General features: G+C 44.7%; 1 non-coding gene across 1 annotated transcript; it reads right to left on the bottom strand.

The window, feature by feature from the left end:
- Positions 1 to 6276: 6276 nt before the first annotated feature.
- trnar-ucg (transfer RNA arginine (anticodon UCG)) lies at positions 6277 to 6365 on the bottom strand. The gene is given in 2 exon segments: positions 6277 to 6312; positions 6329 to 6365. It is a non-coding gene; the product is annotated as a tRNA-Arg (tRNA).
- Positions 6366 to 21496: the final 15131 nt, after the last annotated feature.

Below are 21496 nucleotides of genomic sequence, written 5' to 3'. Positions count from 1 at the left end.
TGACTGACTGTCCGAGATGGTTGGCTATGAGGCAGAATCAAAACAAAGAATATAAAATTCCACGCGGCGTGTTAGCTGACCGCAGCAGGACTCGAACCTGCAATCTTCTGATAACATCACAGGTCCAATCGAAGTCTTTCGCCTTATCCATTAGGCCTCGCGGCCGCTATCGACTGCACCAAATTTGTTGTTTTTTATATTGAGAACAAATTTGGGACAAGGGTGAAATCAAGGAGTGGATATCGGAAAACATGAGCATATTTTCAGTAATGAATAAATGTGCTGCGATATGGATGTGCACGGACACAGACAACGTCAATGTAGCTTGAAACACAGCAGTTTAACAATTCGGTTATCACAGCTGTTAATCACACTCATTTTTAAATGTACAGGATGATCCAGATAATGAGAAAATACGTCTTAACGGGGCAATTGATGAACCGGAACTGACAACTATCCCGTTGAAACAGACACCGAATGATCCTGGACCGGAAGCACATCCCTCTTACACAACTGTAGAATGGCCCTTCACGAAGAGCAGTTCCCTTTCAGAAGAACAAAATGGGATTTATATCATTCCTGAATGCAATTGTGCTGTGCGTGAAGGAGCGCGGATCTCATGAGCAAGCGGGGCTGGGACGGTTCTTGAAGCCACAGGTGATAGACAAGCAGGAAGGAGGGAGGGAAGTAAAACCAAACCAGACAAAAAGACAATTTAAAACATATATATATTTCTCATAATAAGAAAATAAATAAATTTACAATTTTATTGCAAAATATTGAATTTTATTAGATTTAAATAAATAAATAATGATTTCTTAATCTATATATTTTTGATTGAACAAAGTCTGTGCGACTGCATGAAATCCACCGGAAATAAGGGCGTGCAGTCAGTAAATATCCAAACACGGTAAGCCCATGGTGTAAGACAAGCCACGAGGGAAGATGTGGGCAACAAAGGCCATCTTTTAAAGTCGCGAGTGCTTTTCTGCTGGATCAGACTGAAGCTGCGTTTGCTGTGAAAGAGGTCAAATGTAATAGAGCCAATGCAGGCAGAACAGAAAAAGCACATTTATTGTGAAAGCTAAAAAGTAGGGAATATATGTAAATATATGCACAAATAAATATTTATACATATATTTATATAAACACAGTCAGTCAGTCTTGTCTTGTCTTGTCTTGATTTGATTTGTATTTGAAAATAAGGGGAAGGAGCTCATCATGTCACACAGCCCATCCGCAAGTTCTCGCTAAAATCGCTATGTTTCTAACTTATATAATGTGCCTTCTTTCAGATATGGAATAGCAAAATCCCACAGCAGATTCTTCTCCTGTCAGGTAGTCCCAGAATGCGTGTTGAATCAAATCATTGTGGCTTCAAGTTGCATGCAATGCATTTTTCCTCCCATGACAGGAAATGCACAGTAAGATCGGGCAGAATGTTTGCACGCACTCCCTCGCTTACACAAACACACGAACAAACTAAAAATCCTGCACCCTCCAAAGGCAGTTTTTGAATTTTGAAATTTGAAATCCGGGACAGACAGCACATTCCTTTTAAACGATCCGATATTGATAGCACACCATTTTGGGGAGACAGAGAATGACCCCGGGCAGACCAGCACATCACCTTAAAAGGGAAACAGAAGCACAATGAACAAAAACAAAGCATTCTGTAAAACTCAGCAGGCAGTGAACATTCTGTGGCTGAATTTCCCGGGCTCACGTTCAGTCAGATGATCATTCCGATATTTTAAGAAAAATGTAAAGTTTACAGATTTTTCCACGAAAATAGCGCCTGGAAATAAATAGGCAGCGAGGAAGGACAAACGGGAATGTCTGTGATACAGTGGAGCGTAGGAGTGATTGAATAATAAATGGCACAATGCGAAGAGCAAAGTGGGTGGTAAGCGGGTAGTAAAGTAACAGCAGAACCATTAGCAGAAAATGGGAGCGGTGCTTATGATCCGATACGTTGAACCGAATGTTGAGGCCAGAACACTATAACATGCCTGGAATGTAGGGTTTGAACGCCTTTTAATCAGACCAGGCTGGTTGGCCACCCCGGATTGATTTCCTGTACGGTTTATATTCGGCAGCCAAGGGACCAAATCCAAAGCCAGCATCTCATATATTTTCAGCGCTCGAGAAACAGGACGCACTCATATTCAGGGCAGAGACTGTTTCACGTTGAAGTTGAGATTGATGGTGAATGTAAGCTTTTCCCAATGGAGGTGAGCTCATGCGTGCAGAAAGGAAGATACACTGCTCAAGTATTGGCTGGAATCAAACCCGGGTTTCTGTTGTCCAATGAGACACAGAGCCGAGTACATCTGAAATACATGAACTTTACTCAGTTCGGTGAGTTTCACTTTGCTCCTGGGAATCTCCAGGATTTTTGGACGCTGTTTGAACAACGGAGTGCAATCACACTTTTTAATTTGAAACATGTCAGTTTTCTCACATGTCGACCTGCTGAGAAGTGTTTTTTTGACTAAAAGTTGGCAGGGCTCGTCCAGGATTTGAACCCGGGACCTCTCGCATTTCAATTATTAAAATCCCAAAGCGAAAATCATACCAACAAGCCGCCGACAGTGAGTGATGCAGTTCTCAGATTCTGACGTTAGTTTGCTCTTCGGCCCATCGTGCCTGTGCTGACTCGAAGAGAACGATCTCATGAGTCCCCCTCTCCATCGTCCAGCTAATGTTTTCCTTTTGATGAAGTGATTATTTTTTGAGATATTACTTCACCAACGAGCTGCATCCTTGTCAGTAAAAGGTGAATTTGGCAATGAGGTGAAATGTGATTGAATAAAAAAACGAGGGGAAAATGTTTAACACAATAACGACGAAGCTGGGGGCATACTGGATCAGCAGTCCATTGCCTCAATCTGTCAGTCACCTTGTCTCCTATTAACTGCAAAGTCAGACATCTATCCCCTACTTTTTGCATTCAAACAGAAATAATGTGCACGAAAGTCTACTTAACCGCTTGTTTTGCCCGTGCAACCAGATCGACAGTGATGAAAATGTGCCATTAGCTTCTTAAAGCAAACATCCTTCCTTTACTTCAGGTGAATTACTGTCCGAGATGGTTGGTTTTGAGGCAGAATCAAAACAAAGAATATAAAATTTGACACAGCATGATAGCTGACCGCTGCAAGACTCGAACCTGCAATTTTCTGATAAGATCACAGTTACAATCTGCTGATAAGATCACAATTACAATCGAAGTCAGACACCTTATCCATTAGGCCATGCGGCCGTACCACCGGTGCTAAATTTGTTGTGTTTTATATTGAGAGCAAATTTGGGACAAGGGTTAAATCAAGGAGTGGATATCGGAAAACATGAGAGTATCTTGAGTCATGAACAGATGCGCTGCGATATGGATGTGCACGGACACAGGCAACGTAAATGTAGCTTGAGACTCAACAGTTTAACAATTCGGTTATCACAGCTGTTAATCACACTCCTTTTTAAATGTACAGGATGATCCGGATAATGAGAAAATACGTCTTAAAGGGGCAATTGATGAACCGGAACTGACAACCATCCCGTTGAAACAGACACCGAATGATCCTGGACCGGAAGCACATCCCTCTTACACAGCTGTAGAATGGCCTTTCACGAACAGCAGTTCCCTTTCAGAAGAACAAAATTGGATTTCTATCATTCCTCAATGCAATTGTGCTGTGCGTGAAGGAGCGCGGGTCTCAGGACCACGCGGGGCTGGGACGGTTCTTGAAGCCACAGGTGATAGACAAGCAGGAAGGAGGGAGGGAAGTAAAACCAACGCAGACAAAAAGACAATTTAAAACATATATATATTTCTCATAATAAGAAAATAAATAAATTTACAATTTTATTGCAAAATATTGAATTTGATTAGATGTAAATAAATAAATAATGATTTCTTAATCTATATATTTTTGATTGAACAAAGTCTGTGCGACTGCATGAAATCCACTGGAAATCAGGGCGTGCAGTCAGTAAATACCCAAACACAGTAAACCCATGGTGTAAGACAAGCCACGAGGGAAGATGTGGGCAACAAAGGCCATCCTTTAAAGTCGCGAGTGCGTTTCTGCAGGATCAGACTGAAGCTGCGTTTGCTGTGAAAGAGGTCAAATGTAATAGAGCCAATGCAGGCAGACCAGAAAAAGCACATTTATTGTGAAAGTTAAAAAGTAGTGAATATATGTTAATATATGCACAAATAAATATTTATACATATATTTATATAAACACAGTCAATCAGTCATGTCTTGTCTTGTCTTGATCTGATTTGTATTTGAAAATAAGGAGAAAAGAGCTCATCATGTCACACAGCCCATCCGGAAGTTCTCACTAAAATCGCTATTTTTCTAACTTATATAATTTGCCTTCTTTCAGATATGGAATAGCAAAATCCCACAGCTGATTCTTCTCCTGTCAGGCAGTCCCCGAATACTTGTTGAATCAAATCAGTGTGGCTTCAAGTTGCATGCAATGCATTTTTCCTCCCATGACATGAAATGCACAGTAAGATCTGGCAGAATGTTTGCACGCACTCCCTCGCTTACACAAACATACCAACAAACTATAAATCCTGCACCCTCCAAAGGCAGTTTTTGAAATTTGAAATTTGAAATCCGGGACAGACAGCACATTCCTTTTAAACGATCCGATATTGATAGCACACCATTTTGGAGAGACAGAGAATGACCCCGGGCAGACCAGCACATCACCTTAAAAGGGATCCAGAAACACAATGAACAAAAACAAAGCATTCTGTAAAACTCAGCAGGCAGTGAACATTCTGTGGATGAATTTCCCGGGCTCACGTTCAGTCAGATGATTATTCCGATATTTTAAGAAAAATGTAAAGTTTACAGATTTTTCCACGAAAATAGCGCCTGGAAATAAATAGGCAGCGAGGAAGGACAAAAGGGAATGTCTGTGATACAGTGGAGCGTAGGAGTGATTGAATAATAAATGGCACAATGCGAAGAGGCAAAGTGGGTGGTTAGCGGGTAGTAAAGTAACAAAGGATGAACCAGAGTAGGTGTTAGTGTGAACAGCAGAACCATTAGCAGAAAATAGGAGCGGTGCTTACGTTGAACCGAATGTTGAGGCCAGGCCACTATAACATGCCTGGAATGTACGGTTTGAACGCCTTTTAATCAGACCAGGAAGGTTGGCCACCCCGGATTGATTTCCAGTACGGTTTATATTCGGCAGCCTAGGGACCAAATCCAAAGCCAGCTTCTCATATATTTTCAGCGCTCGAGAAACAGGACGCACTCATGTTCAGGGCAGAGACTGTTTCACGTTGAAGTTGAGATTGATGGTAAATGTAAGCTTTTCCCAATGGAGGTGAGCTCATGCGTGCATCAAGGAAGATACAATGCTCAAGTATTGGCCGGAATCAAACCCGGGTTTCTGTTGTCCAATGAGACACAGAGCCGAGTACATCTGAAATACATGAACTTTACTCAGTTCGGTGAGTTTCACTTTGCTCCTGGGAATCTCAAGGATTTTTGGACGCTGTTTGAACAACGGAGTGCAATCACACTTTTTAATTTGAAACATGTCAGTTTTCTCACATGTCGACCTGCTGAGAAGTGTTTTTTTGACTAAAAGTTGGCAGGGCTCGTCCAGGATTTGAACCCGGGACCTCTCGCATTTCAATTATTAAAATCCCAAAGCGAAAATCATACCAACAAGCCGCCGACAGTGAGTGATGTAGTTCTCAGATTCTGACGTTAGTTTGCTCTTCGGCCCATCGTGCCTGTGCTGACTCGAAGAGAACGATCTCATGAGTCCCCCCTCTCCATCGTCCAGCTAATGTTTTCCTTTTGATGAAGTGATTATTTTTTGAGATATTACTTCACCAACGAGCTGCAACCTTGTCAGTAAAAGGTGAATTTGGCAATTAAGTGAAATGTGATTGAATAAAAAAACGAGGGGAAAATATTTAACACAATAACGACGAAGCTGGGGGCATAGTGGATCAGCAGTCCATTGCCTCAATCTGTCAGTCACCTTGTCTCCTATTAACTGCAAAGTCAGACATCCATCCCCTACTTTTTGCATTCAAACAGAAATAATGTCCACGAAAGTCTACTTAACCGCTTGTTTTGCCCGTGCAACCAGATCGACAGTGATGAAAATGTGCCATTAGCTTCTTAAAGCAAACATCCTTCCTTTACTTCAGGTGAGTTACTGTCCGAGATGGTTAGTTTTGAGGCAGAATCAAAACAAAGAATATAAAATTTGACACAGCATGATAGCTGACCGCAGCAAGACTCGAACCTGCAATCTTCTGATAAGATCACAGTTACAATCGAAGTCAGACACCTTATCCATTAGGCCATGCGGCCGTACCACCGGTGCTAAATTTGTTGTATTTTATATTGAGAGCAAATTTGGGACAAGGGTGAAATCAAGGAGTGGATATCGGAAAACATGAGAGTATCTTGAGTCATGAACAGATGCGCTGCGATATGGATGTGCACGGACACAGGCAAAGTCAATGTAGCTTGAAACTCAACAGTTTAACAATTCGGTTATCACAGTTGTTAATCACACTCCTTTTTAAATGTACAGGATGATCCGGATAATGAGAAAATACGTCTTAAAGGGGCAATTGATGAACCGGAACTGACAAGCATCCCGTTGAAACAGACACCGAATGATCCTGGACCGGAAGCACATCCCTCTTACACAGCTGTAGAATGGCCCTTCACGAACAGCAGTTCCCTTTCAGAAGAACAAAATTGGATTTCTATCATTCCTGAAAGCAATTGTGCTATGCGTGAAGGAGCGCGGGTCTCAGGACCACGCGGGGCTGGGACGGTTCTTGAAGCCACAGGTGATAGACAAGCAGGAAGGTGGGAGGGAAGTAAAACCAACCCAGACAAAAAGACAATTTAAAACATATATATATTTCTCATAATAAGAAAATAAATAAATTTACAATTTTATTGCAAAATATTGAATTTGATTAGATGTAAATAAATAAATAATGATTTCTTAATCTATATATTTTTGATTGAACAAAGTCTGTGCGACTGCATGAAATCCACTGGAAATCAGGGCGTGCAGTCAGTAAATACCCAAACACAGTAAGCCCATGGTGTAAGACAAGCCACGAGGGAAGATGTGGGCAACAAAGGCCATCTTTTAAAGTCGCGAGTGCCTTTCTGCAGGATCAGACTGAAGCTGCGTTTTCTGTGAAAGAGGTCAAATGTAATAGAGCCAATGCAGGCAGACCAGAAAAAGCACATTTATTGTGAAAGTTAAAAAGTAGGGAATATATGTAAGTATATGCACAAATAAATAGTTATACATATATTTATATAAACACAGTCAGTCAGTCATGTCTTGTCTTGTCTTGATCTGATTTGTATTTGAAAATAAGGGGAAAGGAGCTCATCATGTCACACAGCCCATCCGGAAGTTCTCACTAAAATCGCTATTTTTCTAACTTATATAATTTGCCTTCTTTCAGATATGGAATAGCAAAATCCCACAGCTGATTCTTCTCCTGTCAGGCAGTCCCCGAATACGTGTTGAATCAAATCAGTGTGGCTTCAAGTTGCATGCAATGCATTTTTCCTCCCATGACATGAAATGCACAGTAAGATCGGGCAGAATGTTTGAACGCACTCCCTCGCTTAAACAAACACACGAACAACCTAAAAATCCTGCACCCTCCAAAGACAGTTTTTGAAATTTGAAATTTGAAATCCGGGACAGACAGCACATTCCTTTTAAACGATCCGATATTGATAGCACACCATTTTGGAGAGACATAGAATGACCCCGGGCAGACCAGCACATCACCTTAAAAGGGATACAGAAACACAATGAACAAAAACAAAGCATTCTGTAAAACTCAGCAGGCAGTGAACATTCTGTGGATGAATTTCTCGGGCTCACGTTCAGTCAGATGATCATTCCGATATTTTAATAAAAATGTAAAGTTTACAGATTTTTCCACGAAAATAGCGCCTGGAAATAAATAGGCAGCGAGGAAGGACAAACGGGAATGTCTGTGATACAGTGGAGCGTAGGAGTGATTGAATAATAAATGGCACAATGCGAAGAGGCAAAGTGGGTGGTTAGCGGGTAGTAAAGTAACAAAGGATGAACCAGAGGAGGTGTTAGTGTGAACAGCAGAACCATTAGCAGAAAATGGGAGCGGTGCTTATGATCCGATAGGTTGAACCGAATGTTGAGGCCAGAACACTATAACTTGCCTGGAATGTAGGGTTTGAACGCCTTTTAATCAGACCAGGCAGGTTGGCCACCCCGGATTGATTTCCTGTACGGTTTATATTCGGCAGCCAAGGGACCAAATCCAAAGCCAGCTTCTCATATATTTTCAGCGCTAGAGAAACAGGACGCACTCATATTCAGGGCAGAGACTGTTTCACGTTGAAGTTGAGATTGATGGTAAATGCATGCTTTTCCCAATGGAGGTGAGCTCATGCGTGCAGAAAGGAAGATACAATGCTCAAGTATTGGCCGGAATAAAACCCGGGTTTCTGTTGTCCAATGAGACACAGAGCCGAGTACATCTGAGATGCATGAACTTTACTCAGTTCGGTGAGTTTCACTTTGCTCCTGGGAATCTCCAGGATTTTTGGACGCTGCATGAACAACGGAGTACAATCACACGTTTTAATTTGAAACATGTCAGTTTTCTCACTTGTCGACCGGGTGAAAATTGTTTTTTTGACCAAATGTTGGCAGGGTTCGTTTGGGATTTGAACCCGGGACCTCTCGCATTTCAATTATTAAAACCCCGAAGCGAGAATCATACCACTAGACCAACGAGCCTCCGACAGTGTGGGCTGTAGCTCTCAGATTCTGAGGTAGTTTGCTATTCGGCCCATCGTGCCTGTGCTGACTCTCAGAGACCGATCTCATGAGTCCCCCTCTCCATCGTCCTGCTCATGTTTTCCCTTTTGATGAAGTGATTATTTTTGAGACATTACTTCACCAACGAGCTGCATCCTTGTCAGCAAAAGGTGAATTTGGCAATGAGGTGAAATGTGATTGAATAAAAAAACCAGGGGAAAATGTTTAACACAATAACGACGAAGCTGGGGGCATACGAGATCAGCAGTCCATTGCCTCAATATGTCAGTCACCTTGTCTCCTATTAACTGCAAAATTAGACATCCATCCCCTACTTTTTGCATTCAAACAGAAATAATGTGCACGAAAGTCTACTTCACCGCTTGTTTTGCCCGTGCAACCAGATCGACAGTGATGCAAATGTGCCATTAGCTTGTTAAAGCAAACAGCCTTCCTTTACTTCAGGTGAGTGACTGTCCGAGATGATTGGTTTTGAGGCAGAATCAAAACAAAGAATATAAAATTTCACACAGCACTGTAGCTGACCGCTGCATGACTCGAACCTGCAATCTTCGAATAAGATCACAATTACAATCGAAGTCAGATAGCTTATGCATTAGGCCACGCGGCAGCTACCATCTGTGCAAAATTTGTTGTTTTTTATATTGAGAGCAAATTTGGGACAAAGGTCAGATCAAGGAGTGGATATCGGGAAACATGAGCATATTTTGAGTAATGAACAGATGCGCTGCGATGTGGATGTACACTGACACAGGCAACGTCAATGTAGCTTGAAACACAACAGTTTATCAATTCGGTTATCACAGCTGATAATCACACTCCTTTTTAAAGGTACAATATTTGAAAATAAGGGGGAAGGAGCTCATCATGTCACACAGCCCATCCGCAAGCTCTCGCTAAAATTGTTATGTTTCTAACTTATATAATTTGCCTTCTTTCAGATGTGGAATAGCAAAATCCCACAGCAGATTCTTCTCTTGTCAGGCAGTCCCCGAATGCGTGTTGAATCAAATCAGTGTGGCTTCAAGTTGCATGTAATGCATTTTTCCGCCCATGTCATTAAATGCACAGTAAGATCGCGCAGAACGTTTCAACGCACTCTCTCACTAACACAAACACACCAACAAACTAAAAATTCTGCACCCTCCAAAGGCAGTTTTTGAAATTTGAAATTTTAAATCCGGGACAGACAGCACATTCCTTTTAACAGCTTGATAATGATCCGATATTGATAGCACACCATTTTGGAGAGACAGAGAATGAACCCGGGCAGACCAGCACATCACCTTAAAAGGGATACAGGAACACAATGAACAAAAACAAAGAATTCTGTCAAACTCAGCAGGTCGTGAACATTCTGTGGATGAAGATCCCGAGCTCACGTTCAGTCAGATGATCATTCCGATATTTTAAGAAAAATGTAAAGTTTACAGATTTTTCCACGAAAATAGCGCCTGGAAAAAAATAGGCAGCAAGGAAGTACAAAAGGGAATGCCAGTGATACAGTGGAGCGTAGGAGTGATTGAATAATAAATGGCACAATGCGAAAAGGCAAAGTGGGTGGTAAGTGGGCAATAAATTAACAAAGGATGGACCAGAGGAGGTGTTAGTGGGAATAGCAGAGACATCAGCAGACAATGGGAGCGGTGCTTATAATCCGATACGTTGAACCGAATGTTGAGGCAAGAACATTATAACATGCCTGGAATGTAGGGTTTGAACGCCTTTTAATCAGACCAGGCAGGTTGGACACCCTGGATTGATTTCCTGTACGGTTTACATTTGGCAGCCAAGTGACTAAATCCAAAGCCAGCTTCTCATATCTTTTCAGCACTCGAGATACAGGACGCATTCATATTCAGGGCAGCGTCTGTTTCACGTTGAAGTTGAGATTGATGCTGGATGCATGCTTATCCCAATGGAGGTGAGCTCATGCGTGGAGGAAGGACGATATACTGATCAAGTATTGTCCGGAATCAAACCCGTGTTTCGGTTGTCCAATGAGACACAGAGCAGAGCACATCTGAAATACATGAACTTTACTCAGTTCGGTAAGTTTCATTTTGCTCCTGGGAATCTCCAGGATTTTTGGACGCTATATGAACAACGGAGTGCAATCAGACGTTTTAATTTGAAACATGTCAGTTTTCTCACTTGTCGACCGGCTGAAAAGTGGTTTTTTGATTTAAAGTTGGCAGGGTTCGTTTGGGATTTGGACCCTGGACCTCTCGCATTTCAATTATTAAAACCCCGAAGCGAGAATCATACCCCTAGACCAACGAGCCTCCGACAGTGTGGGATGTAGCTCTCCGATTCTGACGTTAGTTTGCTATTCGGCCCATCGTGCCTGTGCTGACTCTCAGAGACCGATCTCATGAGTCCCCCTCTCCATCGTCCTGCTCATGTTTTCCCTTTGATGAAGTGATTATTTTTGAGACATTACTTCACCAACGAGCTGCATCCTTGTCAGCAAAAGGTGAATTTATCAATGAGGTGAAATGTGATTGAATAAAAAAACGAGGGGAAAATGTTTAACACAATAACGACGAAGCTGGGGGCATACGAGATCAGCAGTCCATTGCCTCAATATGTCAGTCACCTTGTCTCCTATTAACTGCAAAGTCAGATATCCATCCCCTACTTTTTGCATTCAAATAGAAATAATGTGTACGAAAGTCTACTTCACCGCTTGTTTTGCCCGTGCAACCAGATCGACAGTGATGAAAATATGCCATTAACTTCTTAAAGCAAACAGCCTTCCTTTACTTCAGCTGAGTGTCTGTATGAGATGATTGGTTTTGAGGCAGAATCAAAACAAAGAATATAAAATATCACGCGGCATGTTAGCTGACCGCAGCAGGACTCAAACCTGCAATCTTCTGATAACATCACAGTTACAATCGAAGTCATACACCTGATCCATTAGGCCTCGCGGCCGCTACCGTCGGTATCACATTCGTTCTTTTTTATATTGAGAGCAAATTTGGGACGAGGGTGAAATCAAGGAGTGGATATCGGAAAACATGAGCATATTTTGAATAATGAACAGATGCTCTGCTATACGGATGTGCACGGACACAGACAAAGACAATGTAGCTTGAAACACAACAGTTTAACAATTCGGTTATCACAGCTGTTAATCACACTCCTTTTTAAATGTACAGGATGATCCGGATAATGAGAAAATACATCTTATAGTGGGAAATGATGAACCGGAACTGACAACCATCCCGTTGAAACAGACACCGAATGATCCTGGACAGGAAGCACATCCCTCTTACACAGCTGTAGAATGGCCCTTCACGGACAGCAGTTCCCTTTCAGAAGAATAAAGTGGGATTTCTATCATTCCTGAATGCAATTGTGCTGTGCGTGATTGAGCGTGGTTATCATGAGCACGCGGGACTGGGACGGTTGTTGAAGCCACAGGTGATAGACAAGCAGGAAAGAGGGAGGAAAATAAAACCAACCCAGACAAAAAGACAATTTAAAACATATATATATTTATCATAATAAGAAAATAAATAAATTTACAATTTTATTGCAAAAAATTGAATTTGATTAGATTTAATTAAATAAATAATGGTTTCTTAATCTATATATTTTTGATTGAACGTATTCTGTGCGACTGCATGAAATCCACTGGAAATCAGGGCGTGCAGTCAGTAAATACCCAAACACATTAAGCCCTTGGTGTAAGACAAGCCACGCGGAAAGATGTGGGCAACAAAGGCCATCTTTTAAAGTCGCGAATGCCTTTCTGCAGGATCAGACAGAAGCTGCGTGTGCTGTGAAAGAGGTCAAATGTAATAGAGCCAATGCAGGCAGAACAGAAAAAGCACATTTATTGTGAAAGTTAAAAAGTAGGGAATGTATGTAAATATACGCACATATAAATATTTATACATATATTTATATAAACTCAGTCAGTCAGTCATGTCTTGTCTTGTCCTGATTTCATTTGTATTTGAAAATAAGGGGGAAGGAGCTCAACATGTCACACAGCCCATCCGCAAGCTCTCGCTAAAATCGCTATGTTTCTAACTTATATAATGTGCCTTCTTTCAGATGTTAGGGTTAGGGTTAGGGTTATGGTTAGGGTTAATGTTAGGGTTAGGGTTAGGGTTAGGGTTAGGGTTAGGGTCAGGGTCAGGGTCAGGGTCAGGGTTAGGGTTAGGTTTAGGATCAGGGTTAGGGTTAGGGTCAGGGTCAGGGTCAGGGTCAGGGTCAGGGTTAGGGTTAGGGTTAGATTGACCAGTATATGGGATCAAAGGCTGATTCAGACAATGCTGCATTGTGGAACGGTGGGATATCTTCACAGGGCAGGACATGGAGAATCAAGTTTTGTTGGTTTGAATAAGGTGTAAATACGATTGTGTCGCCCCCTCAAAGATACACAGGATTGAAGTTGTTTACCATCAATGCCCTGAAAGAATGAAATGGTTCACAAAGGTGTGACTGACTTCAAACTCTTCAAACACATGAAGGACCCAGAGACTGGGACCAATACACAAAGCCCCGAGCCCAGGCAGGCAAAACAGGTTTGTTCACAGATCACCCAGACACGTGTCCTGCTGTAATATGGTCATCACGCATCTCATGTAAAATGGTTGCTTAATTTAACCCAAACTAATCCCACTGCCCCGCTCTCTCCCCATAGAGCTGTATCCATACCCAAACTAATCCCACTGCCCCGCTCTCTCCTCATAGTCCTGTATCAATCCCCAAAACGAATCCCATTGCCCCGCTCTCTCCCGATAGTGCTGTATCAATCCCCAAACTAATCCCACTGCCCCGCTCTCTCCCCATATTCCTGTATCAATCCTCAAACTAATCCCACTGCACCGCTATCTCCCCATAGTCCTGTATCAATCCCCAAACTAATCCCACTGCCCCGCTCTCTCCCCATAGCCCTGTATCAATCCCCAAACTAATCCCACTGCCCCGCTCTCTCCCCATAGCCCTGTATCAATCCCAAACTAATCCCACTGCCCCGCTCTCTCCCCATAGTCCTGTATCAATCCTCAAACTGATCCCACTGCCCTGCTCTCTCCCCATAGTCCTGTATCCATCCCCAAACTAATCCCACTGCCCCGCTCTCTCCTGGTAGTCCTGTATCAATCCCCAAACGAATCCCACTGCCCCGCTATCTCCATATAGCCCTGTATCAATCCCAAACTAATCCCACTGCCCTGCTCTCTCCCCATAGTCCAGTATCCATCCCCAAACTAATCCCACTGCCCCGCTCTCTACTCATAGTCCTGTGTCTATCCCCAAACTAATCCCACTGCCCCGCTCTCTATCCCATAGTCCTGTATTCATCCGCAAACTAATCCCACTGCCGCGCTCTCTCCTCATAGTCCTGTATCAATCCCCAAAATAATCCCACTGCCCCGCACTCTCCCGATAGTCCTGTATCAATCCCCAAACTAATCCCACTGCCCCGCTCTCTCCCCATAGCCCTGTATCATTCCCAAACTAATCCCACTGCCCCGCTCTCTCCCCATAGTCCTGTATCAATCCTCAAACTAATCCCACTGCCCTGCTCTCTCCCCATAGTCCTCTATCCATCCCCAAACTAATCCCACTGCCCCGCTCTCTCCTCATAGTCCTGTATCAATCCCCAAACTAATCCCACTGCCCCGCTCTCTCCCCATAGTCCTGTATCAATCCCCAAACTAATCCCACTGCCCTGCTCTCTCCTCATAGCCCTGTATCAATCCTCAAACTAATCCCACTGCCCTGCTCTCTCCCCATAGTCCTGTATCAATCCCCAAACTAATCCCACTGCCCCGCTCTCTCCTCATCGTCCTGTATCAATCTCCAAAATAATCACACTGCCCCACTCTCTACCCATAGTCCTGTATCAATCCCCAAACTAATCCCACTGCCCCGCGCTCTCCTCATAGCCCTGTATCAATCCCCAAACTAATCCCACTGCCCCGCTCTCTCCCCATAGCCCTGTATCAATCCCCAAACTAATCCCACTGCCCCGCTCTCTCCCCATAGTCCTGTATCAATCCCCTAACTAATCCTACTGCCCCGCTCTCTCCCCATAGTCTGTATCCATCCCCAAACTAATACCACTGCCCCGCTCTCTCCCCAAAGTCCTGCATCCATCCCCAAACTAATCCCACTGCCCCGATCTCTCCCCATATTCCTGTATCAATCCTAAACTAATCCGACTGGCCAGCTCTCTCCCCATAGTCCTGTATCAATCCCAAACTAATTCCACTGCCATGCTCTCTCCCCATAGACCTGTGTCAATCCCCAAACTAATCCCACTGCCCCGCTCTCTCCCCATAGCCCTGTGTCAATCCCCAAACTAATCCCACTGCCCCGCTCTCTCCCCATAGTCCTGTATCAATCCCCTAACTAATCCTACTGCCCCGCTCTCTCCCCATATTCCTGTATCAATCCCAAACTAATCCCACTGGCCAGCTCTCTCCCTATAGTCCTGAATCAATCCCAAACTAATCCTACTGCCATGCTCTCTCCCCATAGACCTGTATCAATCCCCAAAATAATCCCATTGCCCCGCTCTCTCCCCATAGCCCTGTATCAATCCCCAAACTAATCCCACTGCCCCGCTCTCTTCCCATAGTCCTGTATCAATCCTCAAACTAATCCCACTGCCCTGCTCTATCCCCATAGACCTGTATCAATCCCCAAACTAGCTCTCTCTCTGTCTCGCTCTCTCTATCTCTCTCTCTATCTCTCTCTCTTTCTGTCTCTCTGTTTCTCCCTGTCTCTATCAGTCTTTCTCCCCCTCTCTCTCGCTCTCCGTCTCTGTTTCTCTCTTTCTCTCTCTCTGGCTCTCTCCCTCTCTGTCACACTCTCTCTCTCTCTGTCTCTCTCTCTCTCTCTCTCTCACTCTCTCTCTCTGTGTTTCTCTCTCTCTGTCTCTATTTCTGTGTTACTCATTCTCTGTCTCTATTTCAATCTCTCTATCTCTCTGTCTTTCTCTCTCTGTCTCTTTCTCTCTCTCTCTCTGTCTCTCTCTCTCTCTCTCACTCTTTATCTGTGTTTCTCTCTCTCTGTCTCCATGTATGTGTTACTCATACTCTGTCTCTATTTCTATATCTCTATCTTACTGTCTTCCTCCCTCTGTCTCTTTCTCTGTCTCTCTCACCCTCTCTCTCTCTGTCACCCTCTATTTCTGTCTCTCTCTCTCTCTCTCTGTCACCCTCTCTTTCTGTCACTCTCTCTCTCTCTCTCATTCTCTCTGTATCTCTTCCTGTCTTTATCTCTGTCTTTCCCTCTTTCTCGATCAATCTCTCTCTCTATCAATCTCTCTCTCTATATCAATCTTTGTCTCTCTCTGTCATTCTCTCTCTCTGTCTCTCTATCTGTCTCCCTCTTTGTCTCTCTTTCTCTGTCTCTCTCACTCTCTTTCACCCCCTCTCTCTGTCTTTCTCTCTCTCTCTCTCCCTCTCTGTTTCTCTCTCTCTCTCTCTATTTCTGTCTCTCTCGCGTGCTCTCTCTGTCTATCTGTATCTCTCCCGGTCTTTATCTCCATCCTTCACTCTCTCTATCAATCTCTCGCTCTGTCTCTTTCCCTCTCTCTGTCTCACTCACTCTGTATCTCTCTCTCTCTCTCTCACGCTGTCGGTCTCTCTCTCTCTCTCAGTGTCTCTCTCTCTCTTGCTCGCTCTCTCTCTCTCTACGTTTCTCTGTCTGTCTGCATATATCCATCTCTCTTTCTCTCTCTCTTGCTCTCTCTCTCTCTCTCTGTCTGTCTCTCTGTCACACTCTCTCTCTCTGTTTCACTCTCTCTCTTTCCCTCTCTGTCCCTCTCTCCCTCTCGCTCTGTCTCTCTCTCTCCCTCTCTTTATCTCTCTCTCTCTCTGTCTCTCTATCTGTCTTTCCCTCTCTCTCTCTGTCTCTCTCTCGCTCTGTCGCTCTCTCTGTCTGTCTCTCTGTCTCTCACTCTCTTTCACTCTCTCCCTGTCTCTCTCTCTCGCTCTGTCTTTCTCTATCTCTCTCTGTCTCGCTCTATATTTTTCTCTGTTTCGTTCTCACCTTCTCTCTCTGAGTCTCTCTCTATCTCGCTCCGTCTCTCCCTCTCCCTCTGTCTTGCTGTCTCTCTGTATCTCTCCACAATTCTGTCTCTCTGTCTTTCTCTTTCGATCTGGTTATCTCTGTCTCTCTCTCTATCTGTCTGTCGATCTCTCTCAGTCTCTCTCTCGGTCTCTCTTTATGTCTGTCTTTCTCTCCATCTTTCCCTCTCTCTCTGTCTCTCTATCTCTGTTTTTGTTTTTCTCTCCATCTTTCCCTCTCTCTCTCCCGCTCTCACACTCTCGCTCTGTCTCTCTCTCTATGTTTCTGTTTGTCACTCCATCTTTCCCTCTCTCTCTCTCACACACAGTCTCGCTCTGTCTGTCTCGCTCTCTCTGTCTCTCTCTCTGTTTATGTTTCTCTCTCCATCTTTCCCTCTCTCTCTGTCTCTCTTTCACTCTCGCTCTGTCTCTCTCTCTCTCTCTGTCTCTCTTTCTCTGTGTTTCGCTCTCTCTGACTCTGTCTCTCTGTCTTTCCCTCCCTCTCGCTGTCTCTCTCTCTGTCTCTCTCTCTCTGTCTTTCTCTCCATCTCTCCCTCTCTCTGTATCTTTCTATAATTATGTCTCGCTCATTCATTCTGTCTGTCTGCCTATCTCTGGCTCTTTCTTTGTCTCTCTCTCTGTGTCTCTGTTTCACTCTCTCCCTCTCTCTCTCTCCCTCTCTCTCACTCTCTCTCTCTATCTCTCTCTCTCCGTGTCTCTGTTTCACTCTCTCCCTGTCTCTCTCTGTTTCAATCAACAAACTAATCCCAATGCCCCGCTCTCTTTCCATAGCCCTGTATCAACCCCAAACTAATCCCACTGCCCCGCTCTCTCCCCATAGTCCTGTATCAATCCCCAAACTAATCCCACTGCCCCGCTCTCTCGCCATAGCCCTGTATCAAACCCAGAATCTATACAGAAAGAGAGAGAGAGAGTAGGGACACACACACTCTCTCTCTCTCTATGTCTCTCACTCTTTGTCTCGCTCTCTGTCTCTCTCTATGTCTGTCTCTCTCCCTCTCTCTCTCTCTCTGAGTATCTTTCTGCCCGCATCATCCATGACCTTACAATGACTTGACCCCGAGCGGATAGGTTCAGGAGCAGAGGTCAGAGGTCGGGAGTTAGAAAATGTAATCCCAAATGACACATTGTAAATCCCAGTGAGACTGTAACTAAACCGATACAAATATAAAATGTGAGAAGACTTTAATAAAAGGTAAACGCCGACAGCAGCTCCATCCCCGCGCTTTCTCATCAGTGCCCCTCTCCTTTGTATTAAAAAGCAGCAATAAGTTGTGCTCTGAAAGTGATCAGATTGCTCAGTTATAGCACCACGCACCATTGGTGATGGGAAATACACAAACTATCTCTCTTCACAGAGACCCGGAGTTTGTAAACCTTCGCTTTTAATGGCTGAATGTTCACATTTCCTCCGTGCGGGCTGTAAACCTGGAGCCGATCCCCTAAAATCCGAGTTGTGGGAGGTAAAAGTCAGAATTCACCCCAGAGTGTTTAACCTTCCCTTGTAGCCCATTGGAGGCCACTGACATCCAGGAGATGGGGAGGGTGAGCTGGGCAAAGGTCTGTAAAGTTTTACAGTACAATATCACCAGCTGCTGGTGTACATCAGTACTGCAGTAATACCAACATTGGAGAAACATTCGCTTCAGTTCACAATTCAGGCAAGGCATTTCTACAGAACTGAGAGATAATTGGATCAGAGATAAGGCCGTAAAATAAACAGGGGCCTGGAAAGCTGACATTAAATCCCCTCACCTTTCTGAGTACATAACTCACTCAGAGAATTGTGAACCTGCGGAATTCTCTGCCTGACTCCAATGACAGAGTGAATCCTTTCCCATACTCAGAGAAGTGAACGGCCTCTCCCCAGTGTGAACTCGCTGGTGTATCAGCAGGTGGGATAACTGAGTGAATCCCTTCCCACACTCAGATAGGTGAACAGTCTCTCCCCAGTGTGAACTCGCTGGTGTATCAGCAGGTCGGATAACTGAGTGAATCCCTTCCCACACTCAAAGAGGTGAACGGCCACTCCCCAGTGTGCACTCACTGGTGTATCAGCAGGTGGGATAACTGAGTGAATCCCTTCCCACACTCAGAGAGGTGAACGGTCTCTACCCAGTGTGAACTCGCTGGTGTATCAGCAGGTGGGATAACTGAGTGAATCACTTCCCACACTCAGAGAGGTAAACGGTCTCTCCCTAGTGTGAACTCACTGGTGTATCAGCAGGTGGGATAACTGAGTGAATCCCTTCCCACACTCAGAGAGGTGAACGGTCTCCCCCCAGTGTGAACTCACTGGTGTATCAGTAGGTGGGATAACTGAGTGAATCCCTTCCCACACTCAGAGAGGTGATCGGCCTCTCCCCAGTGTGAACTTACTGGTGTATCAGCAGGTGGGATAACTGAGTGGATCCCTTCCCACACTCAGAGAGGTGAACAATCTCTCCCCAGTGTGAACTCACTGGTGTATCAGCAGGTGGGATAACTGAGTGAATCTCTCCCCACACTCAGAGAGGTGAACGGTCTCTCCCCAGTGTTAACTCACTGGTGTGTTAGCAGGTGGGATAACTGACTGAATCTCTTCCGACACTCAGAGAGGTGAACGGCCTCTCCCCAGTGTGACCTCGCTGGTGAGTCAGCTGTTGGGATAACTGAGTGAATCCCTTCCCACACTCAGAGAGGTGAACTGTGTGTCCCCAGTGTGCACTCGCTGGTGTATCAGCAGTTGGGATAACTGAGTGAATCCCTTCCCACACTCAGAGAGGTGAACGGTCTCTCCCCAGTGTGAACTCGCCGATGAGTTTCCAGCTGGGACGGGTAGTTGAAACATTTCCCACAGTCCCCACATTTACACAGTTTTTCTCCAGTGTGACTGCGCTTGTGTCTCTCCAAGTTGGATGATCGGCTGAAACCTTGCACACACACACAGCACCTGTACAGTTTGTCCCCGCTGTGAACAGTGTTTTTTTCTTCCATGGTCAAAGACCGAAGATATTCAGGTCCCCATGAATCGAGTCACTCCATCAGGTCTGGATCTGATGTTTGGTTTGATCCTCTGGACGAAAGATCCTCCCCGTTTAATACCCTGTAAAGTGAACTTCTGTAAAGTAAAGTGAAAGAAGAACATTAGAACATAGGAATTGGAGCAGGAGTAGGCCATACGGCCCCTCGAGCTTGCTCCACCATTCAATAAGATAATGGGTGAACTGATCATGGACTCAGCTCCACTTCGCTGCTCGCTCCCCATAAACCTTTACTTCCATAATCGCTCAAAAATCTGTCTATCCCCGCCTTAAATATATTCAATGTCCCGGCTTCCACAGCTTCCTGGGACAGGAAATTCCACAGATTTATAACCCTCTGAGAATACATTCCTCCTCATCTCAGTTTTAAATGGGCGACCCCTTATTCTGAAACTATGCCCCCTGGTTTTAGTTTCCCCTTTGAGTGGGAACATCCTCTCTGCATCCACATTGTCAAGCCCCCTCAGTATCTTTTATGTTTCAATAAGATCACCTCTCATTCTTCTTAACTCCAGTGTGTATAGGCCCAGCCTACTCAACCTTTCTTCATAAGTCAACCCCCTCACCACAGCAATCAACCCCGTGAACCTTCTCTGAACTGCCTCCAATGTAAGTATATCCTTCCTTAAATACAGAGACCAAAACTGCACGCTGTACTCCAGATGTGGCCTCATCGATACCATGTACAGTTGTAGCAGGACTTCTCTGCTTTTATACTCTATCCCCCTTGCATTCCCAGCTTCTCCAATCTATCCAGGTAACTGAAGTCCCTCATCCCTGGAATCATTCTCGTAAATCTTTCCTGCACCCTCTCGAAGGCCTTCATATTCTTCCTAAACTGCGTTGCCCACAGCTGGGTCTGGATCACTGGACCCTGCGGCTGGTCCCTCACACACTGAGCCTCATATTCACGCACACTTCAGATGGGTCTGGATCACTGGACCCTGAGGCTGGTCCCTCACACACTGAGCCTCACATTCACACAAACTTCAGCTGGGTCTGGATCACTAGACCCTGAGGCTGGTCCCTCACACACTGAGCTACACATTCACACACACTTCAGCTGGGTCTGGATCAATGGACCCTGAGAGTAGTCCCTCACACACTGAGCCTCACATTCACACACACTTCAGCTGGGTCTGGATCACTGGACCCTGAGGCTGGTCCCTCACACACTGAGCCTTACATTCACACAGACTTCAGCTGGGTCTGGATCACTGCACCCTGAGGCTGGTCCGTCACACACTGAGCCTCACATTCACACAAATTTCAGCTGGGTATGGATCACTGGATCCTGAGGCTGGTCCCTCACACACTGAACCTCACATTCACACATACTTCAGCTGGGTCTGGATCACTGGAACCTGAGGCTGGTCCCTCACACACTGAGCCTCACATTCACACACACTTGAGCTGGGTCTGGATCACTGGACCCTGAGGCTGGTGCGTCACACACTGAGCCTCACATTCACACACACTTCAGCTGGGTCTGGTTCACTGGACCCTGAGGCTGGTCCCTCACACAATGAGCCTCACATTCAC

This window comes from Pristiophorus japonicus, unplaced genomic scaffold (genome assembly GCF_044704955.1).
Source record: "Pristiophorus japonicus isolate sPriJap1 unplaced genomic scaffold, sPriJap1.hap1 HAP1_SCAFFOLD_100, whole genome shotgun sequence".
NCBI classification, from domain to species: domain Eukaryota; kingdom Metazoa; phylum Chordata; class Chondrichthyes; family Pristiophoridae; genus Pristiophorus; species Pristiophorus japonicus.
The sequence above is the reverse complement of the archived record's forward strand: the minus strand, read 5'-3'. Positions and strand labels throughout refer to the sequence as shown.